The following is a 16,846-nucleotide window of genomic DNA, read 5'->3' as shown; positions in this document are numbered from 1 at the left end:
CGCTCAGCCTTGTCGCTCCTGTATCCCTCTTCTCCCTGCCCAGCACCCCACACTGGCCGTGGCCACGTTTTTGTAGGCAAGATCCAGTCTGAGGGCTGGGCTTCACCCGCAATCCGTTCCTGGTGGGTGCCCACCCGGATATTGGTTCTCCTTGGTCGGGCGATGGTGGCTGTCGTCCTCGACGATGGGTCTGTCTACAGAAAGCACATCAATCAGCTCCGCCGTTGGTGTGGGATGCAGCCCGCCCCACTGCCTCCGCAGTTGCAGCAGGATCGCAGGGGGGTTGTCCATCCTCCCCCCGCTGGGCCCCAACCTCAGCCGCCGCCGCCTCCACCGCCTCCGACTCCGACTCCGACTCCACACCTGCTGCCTTCTCCACTGTCTCCTGGATCACCGTGAGCTGTCGCTCCTGCGGCGGTCACTACACCCATGAACGTGGATGCCTCGCCCAGGCCAGGGTTCTTCTCTCCCGCTGACACGGGGGCCACCCACTCAGATCGGCGAGGTTGAGAGGGGTGGTGAGGTCTGCTGTGGCCTTCTCCACCAGAGATCACGGCGCCTAGAGTATCAGCAACCAAACTGACAGCCTGCAGCCGCAGGTTACTCGCTTCGCAGGCACACCAAAGCACTACACAACCGACAGGCAACATTGATGTACCCCCACAACAACAACAACAACAATAACAACAACACAGCAAAGATACCAGCGGCCACCAGAGGCCACTACTGGCTGAAGGAAGAGGTCGCTGCAGATTCTGGAACTATTTTCACACGTCAAACTACGTGATGGAAAATAGTTCCGAGGTACTCATCCGCCGAAGCGCTATAATTCCGGCGCACATCGGCAGTTCATCGACCGCCAGCAGACGTGGATAGCTGCCGCCCTGGCAGCCCGGCTTGGATCTTCTCGCTGATGGTTTGGTATATCAGAGAAGTCTCTGATGGAGACTAGTAGGAAATTATTTCTGTTGTAATTTAATACGGAAGACTTAAAAGTACACCGATAGCTATTAAAAACTGCAGGATCTCGACCGTGAAGGTGGCAAGCAACAAACGGCAAACTGGCTGAAGTGAACTGCATGCTTTTATTTGGAGACGGTTGGCATATAAGCACAATCACACGTACGTAGGTAGGAATAACATCAGGTAAATATTGAATATAACTGACGAGCACTCAAGGGGTTTCTCATTCACAAACAGTATTCGCAAGTTGTTTGTTTCTGAGATGACTGAGTTATGCCTCGTGTAAGAAGTAGAAATGTCTCTTCAGCTGCTGAATGTCGAGATCATCACGATATGGTTCATCGAGATTGCATCTTATCGTTCCAGGTAATTGCTGTTTGAGCTATTCCGAATCGCTCGACCGTCTGAGGCTATGGAAGTGCTGGATCAACAGGTTCATATCCAACGTTATGCTGGACCACAAGGAGGTGAAACAGTAGATGAAGGTTTTTCTTGAAAAATGTCGATGTTAAAGCAATTTTGGGGCTAGAGCTACGAAAATTGGTATTCGGTTTCTCGGTAAGAAATAAAGACATTCGTTTCTCAGTATTTTTGGGAATTTAATCCTAGTGTGGTGAAAAAGAAGGTGTTTTTTTTTGGAAATATTTCATTATTAAAGAATTATTAAAGTATTTTTAAAGCTATGTCTACGGACATTGATGTTTGGATTCTCGGTTACAAATAAGAGAATACGTATTTCATTGTTTTTGGAGATATCTCCACTAAAACGCAAAACGCACGATTAACTTAGGACTGCAGCTACCAGAATCGCTTTTTGGGCAGAATTAGATTCGGGAAACAGTATTTTTAGATAGCGTTCATTAGTGTGAAAAGCTTAGAATGTGTTGCAATTTGGGAACAACATAAAATCTCGATTAAATAAAAACAAAAACAAAAGAACCTCTGCCAGCCATAGAGTCGACGAAAGGAAGCAGCGGGCGCTGCGTTAGTGCTGCATAATACCAGCGACCTGTCCCAGATTACGCATGAGTAGCACTAACAAGGGAAAGCCGACGTTGGTCGGCCTCTGATACAGTAGAAACTTGACAGCATGATAGAAAGATAAAAATAAAGCATGCAATAGCTTCCAAGAAAGTGACGGTCAAAGTTTCAATGCACTCCGTCAGGCTACTTGTGTGACACAACTACAACGGCGTTGGTAGCGCAATGAGTAGGGATAATGAGTCGAGATTTTGCGTCCTGTGTTCAGATCCAGTCTTGCGCTTTCTTTTTCTTTTCTTTTCGTGGGGGGGGGGGGGGGAGGGTATGTGACGTCAGTATGTTTTTCGTCAAAGGTAGTGGAAGCAATGGCAAAGAAAATAAAGATTTGAAATCTTACTAAAAGCACCTTTCATCATCACAGTTGACACGGATTAAAACATTCCATGAAAGTGGTACCAACAGTTTTCAGTTTTCTCCAAGAACTAAGTGACAAATTGGTCCCTAAAGTCCATCAAGAAGTAAAACAGTTAATGGAATGACATCAGAGATTAATGGGACCTCCGAATGTGAACGCAAAGGCAATTAAATCTGGAAAGCTCACAAAAGAAACTTGCCATCAGTTCCGTCAAAGTATATACAGTTACGTAAACCCTGCGAGGTATACTTTTATTAATGGTTGAAGGACTATATTCTCCGATTATGAAAGTTCTCTGCTCTCATCGCACAGTAAAGGGAAATCACAAGTGGAAGCGAAGCAATTAAGATACATACTTTGATCCATAATCAACAGCAAACACCAGATTTAGAGAAAGTGCTACGTTACGCCTGGTTTACCAGGAAATTATCGCCAGATCCCGAGGTTGTTTTCCTACGGAGATTCACACAAAATAATGTGACTCTGGTACACGCACCTCGTCACGTTGCTCGTGGTGCTCCAATTTTTGTTCGCCTAGAACGTTCCTACGAATGCATTGGTTCTCCTGAATCGTGAATGTGAAGCACAAAGAAAAAATCGAAATACTAGAATTTTTATGTCTTTAATTTTAAATTATTGTTAGTCATTTATGATTATATGAGTGTTGTGGTGATGCGGTCTATTGTAATAAGATATAAAATGCCTTTTTTGTCAATAATTCGATTTTGTTTTACTATCTCACGGAAAATATTGACGTGACATGTTTTCGTGACAACAAAATAAAAACAAAACACATAACTCCATTTGAACGCGGTGCGTGGAAGTTTGAAACTCTCCAAGTAGATAGTGCGCTACCTAGTCACTTGGATATACGATTCGCGAGTGAACTGATAAAGTCGCGTTGAAAGCTGGAGTGTCAATTTCTCGAAAACTATTGACTGTAAGTCGAAGTACATGTCTCTTAATTTTCGCTCTTCTCTCAACCTACCAAGTTTCTACTGTGTCAGAGAGCCACCTACGGCGGGTTCCTCTTGTGCCTACAGCAGGGCGATTTGTCTGGCGTAGCGGTGATACATTTTAGATGCAAGCCTTCCTCGTAAATAAATCAGTTTGTCTATGAGTGAGAACCGTATCAAACTCCCTACAGTGTTTTCGAAAGTATCCCCCAGACACAGATTGAAACACGCAGCAGGGGACACTACATATATGAGAGCAAATCAGCAAGTCCTAGCCCCTAGTTTTTGTAGCGAAATTACGGTTGTAAATGCGAAGTCAACATATCCATTCCCAGCGTTGGACCCATCTTGGTTCGTTCCGGCCTTATCTGTCGGTAGCTCCACCGCACGGCACTGCTATCAGTTCTTAAAGGTCGCGGTTGTGGTTAACACGTCCGTGGCGTTAAAGCAACGAAGCTTGACTCGTTTTCTATGGAGCAAGGGACGAACACTCATCGAGATCTACAGAGAAATGCAGGCCACATGTGGGGAAAACTGACACGCTTTGAGAATTGTGAGGTCGTGGTTGTGTTGTGAGTATGAACAAGGGCCATGAAGTCTTGCATCACAATGAGCGATCGTGGAGGCCGCGTTCGTCGCTGACTGATTACCACAATCCCGCGCGGATGCAATGTTGAAAGCAGATCGGTGCGTGCGCATCACGGCCATTTCCCGGGAGCTTGGCATATTGTATGGGAATGCTTACGACATCGTTCAAGGGCCCTTATCGTCCCTTAAGATTTCATGTCAGTGGGAGCCTAAACAGTTGGACGACATGATGGAAGGCAACTAATGACGTCTTCACTGAATCATCTGCAATGGTACTCCAAGGATGGTCAAAGTTCCCTGGACCCCCATATTACTGGCGATAAAACGTGGATACCGAATTTCACACCGGAATTCAAGCAGCAGAGCATGTTGTGGAAACATCCAGATTCGCCTGTGACAAAAAAATTACGTTCAGCGCCATCTGTTGGGAAAGTGATGTTAACGGCCTTTTGAGATAGCCGTGGACTGCTCCTGCCGGATTTCACGCCACAAGGTGCAACCATCAATGTCGACAGTTATTGTTCCACACCGGCATATCCGAGGGCTGCCGTCAGGCGAAGGCCGAGGGATTCTCGAAGTGGACAACGTGATTCTGCTCCACGACAATGCGAGACTACATGTGGCAATCAAAACTGCCAAAAATCTCCGGCCATTTCGGACCACCCACCATTCAGTCCAGACCCCGCCCCTGCTGATTTCCGCGATTTAGCACCACTGAAGAAGTTCCTGGCAGGACAGCGATTCACAAGTAACAACGAACCAAGACAGCAGTCCGAAGGTGGTTCCACAATCGAATTCTGTTTCAGGGGGACATCAAATTTAGTACTGCAATGGGGAAAATGAGTGAATCGGTGTGGGGACTAAGTGGGAAACAGTGTAAGGTATGTAGATTTGGATGTATATTTGTTAATACCTGCATGTACCTTACTTTGACTACTAGAAAACAGGGGCAAAGACTTTCTGATTCACCCTCGCACACGAGTGACCCAGCCCGACTACGCACAGGTAGCATTAAGTATGTACTGTCAGACAGCTTGTGTTGCGTAGCGTATTTTGCTAGCAGGCTACTGCGTGGAGTTATGAATAAATTTCAGAGAACATCGTCAATTAACTGAATATCGCCACTTTCGTATAACTTATGCGATGTAAATGGCACACGACAGGAAAGTTGACTGGAGGCATGAATGCTACGTGTTCCATATTGAACTGGCGGTTGGAGTGATATCTCATGGCAATAATGGTAGCACAACGTGATGTAGAAAATATGTTTACAACGAATGCGAAAACGGTATGCGAATCATGGGTGTATGTGTGTGTGAATGATTCAATTTGTGTCAGAGGCTGGCAGATGTGACGCAAATAAATAATAATATCAATAATAATAAGAAAAAGAAATAACAAAGAAGAAATGACAGTACAAGATTAACTCGTTTATAGAATGAATTTTCACCCTGAGGTGGAGTGTGCGCTGATATGAAACTTCCTGGCAGGTTAAAACTGTGTGCTGGAGCGAGACTGGAACCTGAGGCCCTTACCTTCCACGGGCAACTGCTCTAGCAGCAGAGACGATTGGTCCAGAGTCGTGCTTGGGTAGCTTAGTCGGTACAGTGCTTACGCGTGAAGGGCAAAGATCCCTGGTTCTAATCTCGTTCTGGCACACGGTTTTAACCTCCTACTAAGTTACGAAGTTACATATTGGCGCACACTCCACTGCAGAGTGAAAATTCATTCTGTAAACATCCTCCAGGCTTTCGCTGAGCAATGTCTCCGCAGTATACTTTCTTCCAAGAGTGCTATCGCTGCAAGTTAAGCAGGACAACGTCTGTGAAGTTTGGAAGGAGATGCGTCCATATCTAGGTTTGATTCAAGAATAGCAGAAACGATGGCGATTATTGCTGAAACGACTGGTTTTCGGTTATATCGTTTTTTTTCCAATGCCAGTTTAACTGGACTGTGAAATCCACTCAAAGTAACTGGTTTAAGAAATAACCGATTTCCGGTTTTTTGTTCCTATTATCTTCTGCAAATAAGTATGGAAATCGAACAAAGATTGAAAAGTGTTTCCTTCCTCAGCTTCAAAACACAAATAATCACAATATTGAGCCAATAGGCAAACAGAAAAAGACTTAGTCTGTGCACAGTTCGCCGCTTTTCTCGAAAAGTGAGGCGTGGTTGGCTAGTACAAAAAATCCCTAGTGTTCTCCTATTGACTGGAAGTTTAGGTAACTCTGCTCTAAAATCGTGTTGTAATAGTGGATCGTACCACTACTTTGGCATTGCAAACAGCCAGTGCTATAGGGTGAAAACTGAGGTTGGAGAACTGTATTTTTCGTGTTGATTTGTCCATTTTCAATTGTAAAAATCAGATAAAGGCGTGCTGTGTACACAAGCAGTAGTTGAATTGCTTTGTTGTTTTATTTTAAACTATGAGTGAACTGTTAAGTTCCAAGTTTTCCTCGTTACATGATGTCGCAAGTTCGTTGTGGATTCTCCCATTTTTAATCTTTTAAAGCAAATAGACTTCGTAAAATGCTTCAGACGAGGAATGTTTACATTCTGTAATACAACTGATGTCCGACGATGACAGAGAGAAACTGCCACATAGACCAGATAGCGCAAGTATCACACACTGCATGTACACGTATACCATCCAATAGGCCACGCCACATGGTAACAGACACATTATTGACCCAGCAGAGGTATACCAATTCTTACACTATTCGTTTGTTGCCCGTTTTTGTCGGTATTGTTATTAACAAAAAACTGAGCGTTTTTCCCATGTTCTCTTACAACACAATATTTCAAAACAATGCAAATTTTACGAATAAATAACACTCATTCCTTAAAAAAAAGTGTTATTCAAAAACGGACGGTTTTAGCATTGCTGCCATGGCTAATTGACATTTCGACTATTTTTACCCGGTTATTAGTAAAAAAATAAAAGCACCTGATATGACTAAGCCAAACCAAATACCGAAAAATACCAGTATCAGTTTTAGCCAGACAACGAAGCAGAGTTGCTTTTTGAAAAATTTTACTCGTAGAAGAAAAATGAAACAGCACATATTTTGGATTCGCTTGTTTTCTTCGCAATGCAATTATTCTCACATGATTAAAGGGGATTTATTGGTTAAAAGTACTTCATTATTTCAAGTTGTAAGTGTCTCATCACAGCCTGATGACGAAGTGGTTATCTTGTCGTCACTGCCCATATTTATTACGATGCTTCAGAGTAGAGTAACTGACTGCCGATTGTTCAAGGAATTTGCAGTGAATTAAGTGTGCGAACTGCGATTGCTAAACTGAGGGAAGCAGCCATTGGCAGATTGAAATTGTAGCCATATTTCGAAAGGCGTATCGCTAGATCATTGAGAGGCGATACCAGGTTTAGAGACGGAGTGTAAAAAGGGAAATCTTCCGGGATTTGATGATACAACCTTTTGGCTTCCAGCCACACATTCTATCTCTGACTACACCATCACATGAGATATTACGAATTAGGTCCTGCTTGCTGCACTCACGAGACATTGCTGCTGTCTCTGGTTATGGCCCGTGTTTGGTAGTTGACAATGGTATTGTTTTCACAACTTAATTTCAATTCGTCCTAATTCAGACAGTATGTATGAAATGTATGTAAACTACATGCAAAAACCTTCCTCACGAGTCAGTGTACCTGTTAGTAAAAATCGGGCAAAAACCACCACAGAATTTCCTGAGACTAGCCCGCCTATTCAGACGGACGCGAGCAAGCGACTTTAAGTCATGGCGTACCTCCTAATATCGTGTCGCAGCTCTTTTTCTTCGGCGTAGTGCAGCATCTCAACGTAACATCGACTCAACAAGTCGTTGGAGGCCCCCAGCAGGCTCTACAGTCGCCTACGACTGCGAAAGCGTTGCGGATGCATGGTTTTGTGCACTAACTGACCTCTCGATTACATACCATAAGTGTTCCATGGAGTTCATGTCGGTCTGTCTGGGTGGCCAGATCGTTTGCTTGAATTGCGCAGAATGTTATTAAAACCAATCGCAAACAACTGTCACCCGCTGACGTGGCTTATTGTCAACCATAAAAATTACATAGCTGTTTGGGAATATCAAGTTGTGAAAGGCTGCTAATGTTTTCCAAGTACCCGAACATAACCGAGTAGCCAATCGATTCCATGTAAATACAGTCCACACTATTATGGAACCACCAAGATCCAACACTGTGTTTTCTTGACACTTTGGGTCCACAGATCCGTAGAGTCTGCACCACACTCGAACTCTACCACGAGCTCTTACCAAGTGAAATCGGGATTCATCTGAGCAGGCCACAGTTCTCCAGTTATCCAGGGTGCAACTGATACGGTCACGAGCCCAAGAGAGGCGCTGTAGGCGATGTCGTGTTGTTAACAAAGGCACTCACGTCGGTCGTCTGCTGCACACAACCCATTAACGCCAAATCTCGCCGTATTGTCCTATCGGGTACGTTCGTCGTGCGTCCCACATTGATTTCTGCGGTTATTTCATGCAGTGTTGCTTGTCTGTCAGCATTGACAACACTACGGAATCGCCCCTTCTGTCGGTCGTTCAGTGAAGGCTATCGGCCACAGCGTTGTCTGTGGTGAAAGGTAATGAAAGAATCTATCTTTTGCATGTAAGTGTAGCTGTATCAGTGTAACACTTTGTTCATAATGAATTATAAGAAAATATTAATTTACGTGCTTCTTATGTTCCGATTATTAGATTCTTGTCTCAAAGACATTTTTCTCCACAAGTCTGTGAGTCCCGAACTTTCCAAACTGGTTATGACAACACCTTGAATGACTAGTAAAACCGCACATATCAGTAATCCGGAACAATGCCAGAGCAATGTCCTATTAACACATTGCTTCGCTGCAAATTCCTTTAAGATTGCGATTTGAACACTAATTTTTTGTAATATTCTCACGTCGAAACTATAGTCGAGTCCAAATCCGAGGGCAGGGTCATCAGCGAATCAGACTACTTGGAACTGAAGCAATTTTTATTACTGACGTCAACGTGGAGCTACAACAGAAGTGAACTCTTGGACGGGGAGTGCAGCTATTTATACAGACATCAAATATAGTAGTATGCTGTTGTTGATATAAACAGCGAATACTTCATACATACATCGAACACACGAACATCGCAAACATTACACATTTCAAGAACCTTCCTCAACTTATACACTTAATAGCAAATCAATGGTAGTGGCTGGGTTCAACTTGCGATCTACAGCACGCAATTCTATTTGCGACGCTGCATTATTGTGCCACTTGCGTGTTAAACGATTTGAAAAAGAGATTCAAGAGGGCAGGTCCTGACAACGTAGCAATAAATAAACTAAAAATTGCTTCGAGGCACTCACTAACAACTGGGGAAACGATCAGAATCAGTTAGTAGGCGTCTAAAGGATAGCCACAGTCAATGCAGCCACGGCCGAATTATATACATCTCGAGGAAATAAATGCAGTGATAATGTTCGTGTATAACATTGGTTCAGATAGTGCAGCGAGTGCAGCCGTAATGTTACCGATTCCAAAGGCTGCAGTTACACTTTCCATAAATACTTCACAACAGAAATAGCTTCCAAAAGAGATTAACAACTGTGCCACTACACATCATAACAATGTGGGCCTAAAAACACAACGACATAAATAAACTCGCCATTGTGAGCCTAGAATATGCGCTGTTCCGCAATGTATAGTAATTTCATTGTATTACAATTACACAAAATGAAATTTCATGACTTATTTGCAGGTCCCAGAACTTGCCCCGTGGTGTCAGTGGAATAGGGTTAATGTAATGTGAATGACAAATTATTGTTCATTCGGGACTGCGATTCTGGCCAGCCCTGAGACTTACATTTGTAGGTGTTCGCAACCAGAATCGAGGCGATATTTGGTATCAGTACAAATATCGGAAATTCTATCGATACCTCGACAATTTGGAAAAGTTAACTAGTACCGGAGCCGCCGCAACGTGTTGATTGCTTATTTATTTCTAAGCTTTCCTTATTAAGAGCAAAACGCTGCATGTATGGAAATAGACTGTGTTTTCATGATCCATCATTAACATCGACCTGAAAACAAATCTAAGAAGTAAATGGCAACTTTCCTAAGCGCAAGCAAAACACGGAACTTGACAAACATTTTAAGCTATCAACGTATATTATTTGTTTAGCGTACCATTACAGCTCTCTCTTTAAGACAAAAGCTCTCCATTGCAATACAAGGCAAAGTGCAGTGTAGGAATAATATTATTTTTGTATGAAACAAATGGACGAGTGGTTTTCAGGCGTTTCTACCAAAATACTGTGGTCTGCTGATCCATCTCGTTCTGGATGTTTCAGTTACTCCTGTACAACTATAGGTCTTGGGTGCAATAATAAAAATCATGTTACAGTCATTTAAACATATTCTCATCTCAGACTCGTTTACACTCAGGTGACAAAAATGGCGTAGCGATGTACAAATACACAGATGGCCGTAATATCAAGCACACAGGGTATAAAAGGGCAATACTTTGACGGAGCTGTCAGCTTTAGTCACGTGGATTATGTGAAAAGGATTCCGCCGTTATTGTGGCCACACGGCAGCAAAATTAACAGGCTTTGAACGTGGAATTGTAGTTGGAGCTAGAAACATAATTGTAGATGGAGCTAGAAACATGGGACATTTCATTTCGGAAATCGTTAGGGAATTTAATATTCCGTGACCCTCAGTGTCAAGAGTGTGCCGAGAATACCAAACCTCAGACCACTGAATTTGTTTTCTGAAAACTGTCTTCATCACCTACTTCGGCAGACCACAAGCGATTGAGATCTCTCAGACCTAGTCGATGGCGTTAGTATAGAGATGGGATCACGATGACATCATAACAACTATGGTTACGAAAGTTAGTTAATCAGTCAAGAAGACTAGGAGAGTATTTCTGCTACAAAGAGCAGATAAGCAGTCGTTAGCATCTTACTTAGTCAGTGATCTGACATCACGTAGTTCGAGTAAGATGGATGTGAAGTTTTTATGGAAAAAGTGTAGGCGGACTGTAAATCGTTGTCTGGAGAACTATGAACGTAGTAGGTGGATTAAGGACGGAAAAGACTAACCATTTCTTTAACAACGAACTTCAGAAAATGATGTAGAGGTAGAGGCAGTTGCACTCAGGGTTCAAAATGGAATGCGCAATGACGAAAGTAAAGGTTAGTACAGATTCTGAGAAGCTGTCGAAGTCGATTGATTGTAAGAGGATACAAGATGACAAAGACAAAATTTCTAACTGGTGTGATGGAAGGCAGCTGGCTCTAAATGAGGAAAAATGTGAGTTAACGTTTATGAAAAGGAAAAATGAACGGGTAGTGTTCGGATATAGCATTAGTGGTGTACTGCTTGACACAATATCATTGTTTAAATATATAGGAGTAAAGTTGCAAAGCGACATGAAATGGAACGATTATGTGAGGAGTGTGATAGGGAAGGTTAATGGTGAACTTTGGTTAACTGGGAGGATTTCGGGAAAGTGTGATTCATTTGTAAAGGAAACTGCATATAGGACACTAGTGCTTCGTATTTTTGAATACTGCTAGAGTGCTTTGGATAAGTACCAGGTCAGATTAAAGGAATACATCGAAGCTGCTAGAATTGTTATCGATAGGTACGAAAAACAAGCAAGTATTACGGAGATGCTTCGGTAACTCAATTGGGCATTAATCATAACATGTAAGCTTTCACGGCCGGCGTCTTCACTAATTAAAATTTTCGGGCTGAATTGCCGTGGTTCATATATAAAACACTTCTCCTTCCTGAAGTTTCGTTGCCTACTGCGGGCAACATCTTGCGAGGTGAGTCGGCGACTGGCTTCTAGGCGCTGGAGGTCCCGCTTATACAGAGCGCTTAGATAGCGCCACCACTCAGCACGTGCTTTCGAGTTGAAAACGATCTCTGGCTAGAGTCATCTCTCTCGATTACAGATAATCGATTTTCACTTCGTTGGTGCAAAGTCGACTGCCATATCTTAACTAGTTTTAATCCATCTTCTTTTTTATTAAAATTATTTTCGTGCTAGTAGATCCCTATAGCTTTTCTATACATGCACTCGCTGCTCAACCTCTCGTCTACACTACCTCCACTCCACGGCCTCTCCATGTACCTGGCCTCGGTACGGCCGGTTCTGAAATATGCCGCCCTGGAGTGGGGTAACGCAGCAGCGACGCACATTGCGATGCTCCAACGCGTCCAGAATAGGGCGCTGCGACTTACGATCCACAAGCCGCCTCGCTACCCCACGAGGCTGCTCTCTGAGGAAGCAGGCATCCCTTTTCTGCGGGATCGCATCCGTTAAGTTGCCAGGTTGTTCTACAACAACGCAGAACAGTCTGACAGCCATCTAATTCGTGGGCTGGGCCAACAGGTCCACCACAGGTCGACAAGACGATGGCCCGACCTACTGCGGGAGTAGTTCTCTCCCGCAGTCCCGATGAAGACACAAAGAGCGACTCTACAGCCAGGGACCCTCACTGAGGACAGCTCGTCAAGACAAGCCCCACTGCCGACACCACAGTCCAGCGCAGGAACAGCCGCTCCGCTGCTTATACTGCCTCTACACCTGGCAAATGTCGCCAGTGTCTTACAGCCGAGATATGGGATGCAAATGGGAAATCCGATGACATAAGCGTCTTTGACAAAAGGCAATTTATTATTAATCAGAGCCTGTGAACGTGTATCTCGAAGACGGCGAAGCTTATTGACTGTTCACTTGCGACTGTCGTGAGCGTCTATGGAAGAGAGGCAAGACAGCGAAACTACCACTAGGTGTTAAACGGTTGGACGTCCACGACTCTTCAAAGAACGTGGGGTTCGATGGGTTGTCTGATCTGTAAAGTGGGATAGATGGTCATCCGTGGCATCTCCGCCGAAATAGCAGTGCTGATGCACGCACAGGTGTTTCGGAGCACACCGTGCATCGTACACTGATGAACATGGATCTCCACTGTTGTCCACCCTCATGTGTTCACGTGTTGACCCAAAAGGGTCGTCGATTACGCTTGCATTGAGCACGGGGCCATTGGGATTCGATGGCCCATCGACAGAAACATGTTGGCTCTTCGGGTGAATCACATCTTTCCTACACTAGGTCAATTGTCGTCTCCAAAAACGCCGTCATCGTGGTGAAGGGCGGCTCGAAATGTGCAGCGCGCCACGGACGCATGCCGAGGGGAGCAGTATTAAGCTACGGGAGACATTCTCTTGCTCTTGCGTAGGACCTGTGGCAGTAACCGAAGACACACTGCCAGCTGCGAACCAAGTGCAGCCCTTCGTGCTTGATGTCTTCCCCGACGACGACGTCAGCTTTCAACAGTATGACTGCCCGTGACTCGGAGCCAGAACCGTGCTGCGGTGGTTTGAGCAGCATTGTAGTGAACTCACGTTGATGACTCTGCGAGTAGATTCGCCTGATATAAATCCTATGGAACCCGTATGAGTCGCTAACGGACGCAATCACCGCGTACATAAATCAGCGACCTGTTATTTACGCGAATAACATGACCTGTGCGTAGACACATAATGCGACATACTTCCACAAACCTGCCAACAAACTAGCGGATCCGTGATACGCAGAATCGGTTATGTATTTCGTTCCGAGACAGACAGAAAACCTATTAAGCAGGTGATGATAATTTTTTGGCTCATCATTTTGTAGATAATCGATTTTGCCTCGTTCTGTTTGCGAGTGGAACAGGAAGGGAAATGATTAGTAGTGGTACAGAGTACCCTCCGCTGCTGACCGTACGGTGGGTTGCGGAATACTATGTAGATGCAGATGTATATGTACATTTCTTTGGCCCGCTTCGTGTTACCTGCTAATATGTTTCACAGAAAACGAATAAGTTTTCCAGACGTAATCTTTGAGAAGTCGTAAGCTGCTCTGCGGTCTCGCATTTCTTCCTGACTTCCATACCACCGAAATAAACGACAAATTTCACAGTTGTATTTGTTGTGCGATGGCAGTGCCAAAGAATTTGTTTAATCGCATCACATTCACCATCCACTGTACTATTTACTATGATTTCCACGATTCTAATTTCAACCTTCGGTCATTTTATGGTGATTAAAGGTACTGACAACACAGCAATAATCAACGTTAATGAAATCAACGTAGGCTTAAATTCATTTTATCTGTTTATTGACAGTTGCTGTATTTTCAGCACATTTCACCACTTTAAAAAGACCGAAGGTCGAAATTACAATGTGGTAATTGTAACAAATAGTATCGTCCATGGCGTAAACAATAAAATTAAATAAAGGGAGAGAGAAAAATTATTTCTTAACTATTAAGACAATCTTCTCCTTACTATGGCATAGAATAACCCACGCGACTAGGGAAGAGTTGCCTAAATTTAATCACTTTTGAGATTTTGTTTACTATAGTCTAAACAGCAACTTATAAAGATATTTAAACAACGCCATACTCAACTGTGGGATGTTGTTCTCGGTATCCGATTTAAGGAACTAAAAATCTCGGAAAACTAAACACACCAAATATAATTTTCTAAACATCTGCAAATGATACAACTTAAGAATCTGGTTTCTTAACATGTGTAAGTGTGTGCATAACCTGTAACATCATTATAAAATATATCCCTGTCCTGAAAGATACCTATTAGTCTAAGTTTAAGGATATGTCCCATGTTATAGCTCTTACAACGCCATTGGCTGCCATCACGACAAAACTTCTTCCCTCCTTTCTCCTTTCCTGTCCACTTCGCAGGAGTTAACATTTTTTTAATTCATGCGTCTGGTCACTTCTTCCATTCGCTCTTTCTAAAAAACTCACTGCACCATTCCTGTATTTTATGAATGATTTTCTGTGGCGGTTTCCCCACAGAGTCTCTAAAATACTTCCTTTTCACAGGTCGAGCTGTAGCTCCACTCTTATTCTCCTTTGCTTGGATGGACACCCTCAGCTCACTTTTTGTCTGCCATTGCTTCTTCTGCACTTAAGTTCTGGGGCAAAACGACTCGTTGTGCAAAGTCTAACGCAAGTTTTCTTACGTCCGAAAAGCGTGAATCGAACATTATTTCTTGAAATGTAAGAACATATCATTGCAATTCGTTTTCAGTTTCGCTGGAAAACATTTCAGTATCCCTGTTAGCATTTTTCTTTTCATTTTTATCATGCCTCTTCATAGTTAGGTTAGTAACATTTCGCATATATTCAATATGTGATTGCCAGTTAAATATACTGTTGAAACTAAATGCAATTCTTCTATGCCTCACTTGCCATAACGCCTATCTGTTTCCGTACTATAATACATAATGATCATTCGATTAATAACTTAGCATAATGAACGCATGATAAGATTCACCACGTCATTTCTAAACATTGTGTTTTACTAATAATGCTGAACACATTTTTAAAGCTCATTATACGAAAAAGTTTCATAAATTGTACCAGCGGAATATAGGAAGCTTCTAGCGGTAGATTATAAGCAGCGTCGCTGTTTTCTTTTTGTCAATTTCCTACAAACGAATCACAACGAATACAGAGTCATGAATGTCTGTAAATTAAAGCTGTTTTACGTACGTCAACCAAAAATAAAACATTATGTTCCCATTATCTTTAACGTTAATTCTCTTCGGCACGTGCACAAGAGAATAGTTACGGTCGATGAAAACCAAAACAAAATGAACACTGCCTTCAGACGACCTGTTCCTCAACACGTAGCCGATAATATGGCACCAAGAAGCAGGTATTTCACTCTGACATCACAAATGTTGGACAGTGCTAGAGGTAGTATCCTGTAGTAGTGGTATGGATTGGGACCTCGTACTATCAAGGCACCTCTCTCCTACATATGTCAATTGTAGACGACAAATTGCAGATTAGCACTTAATTTTTTTTCCTTTTATTAGAATTTTTTACTTCCAATGAGTGAGAAAATTGTCACAATGCGTGCAAAACGTTTCAGACTTTCACTGCATTACACATGCTAGTGTAGCAGATTCCATAGTGATATGTTGGTCGATAGATAACACTATGCATCTGAATATAAACGAAAATCGCGAGCAGATGTGTCCTCAACTAAATACCAACTGCATTCCACCAGAGTTACATACTTAGCAACAGATGGTGGCGCAACAAGACATTCCTTAGGAGATTAGTGGGATGGAATCAATACCACACCAGCGAGAAAAGCAAAAGGTATACAAGAGCTTCAGTTGACTTTCACACTTGCAGTAACAAACAAGATACTTAGATACGTACAAAAATGAGAGAATGGTACCGTTTAGGACTGCAGCTCAGCACGACTGAAACATAAAATGAAATGGACTGCAATGTCGCATCATAGTTTCGAAAAATAGTATAGTACTTAAGATATACCAAGCAACTGGATATTAATCGATACGTGATAGATAGTACTCTACGCTCGCTGAAAAACTGTAAAGTAATAGACATTATGTTACATCCAAAATGCGATTATGCTAGAAGCTTATTTAATAGCTTTTAGTTGCAAGAGATTCCATGCCAGTCGTAATCTTCGACAGGCATTAATTTCGTCCACCGATTGTTTCTTTATATCCATTTCATTTTTGCTTTGTACACCACGACGTTTCCTCCTTACAGCAATTTTCACTATAATCTTGAACGCGTTAAACATATATATCTTGCGATACAGCCATATAATTTCATGAACTAATCGTAACTCGTCGGGCTTGAGAGCTGTTGCCATGACAGTCGGTTTAGCACGAACAGCAGCACACAGCCAAACCTTTTACTGGTGTGGGCTGGCTCTGAACTGTATGCAACATTACAAACGAATTGTCTGGCAAGATATGCCGATGTACACAGTTCAGCGGTCCCTTGGCTGTATACTGGTGTTAGTAGATATTTACAGCTTTCAAGCTCTGTCAACTATGTGCTGTTCAAGAAATTATATGGC

The sequence above is a fragment of the Schistocerca gregaria genome, chromosome 1 (genome assembly GCF_023897955.1).
Source record: "Schistocerca gregaria isolate iqSchGreg1 chromosome 1, iqSchGreg1.2, whole genome shotgun sequence".
NCBI lineage: Eukaryota > Metazoa > Arthropoda > Insecta > Orthoptera > Acrididae > Schistocerca > Schistocerca gregaria.
This window is presented reverse-complemented; position numbering follows the sequence as displayed.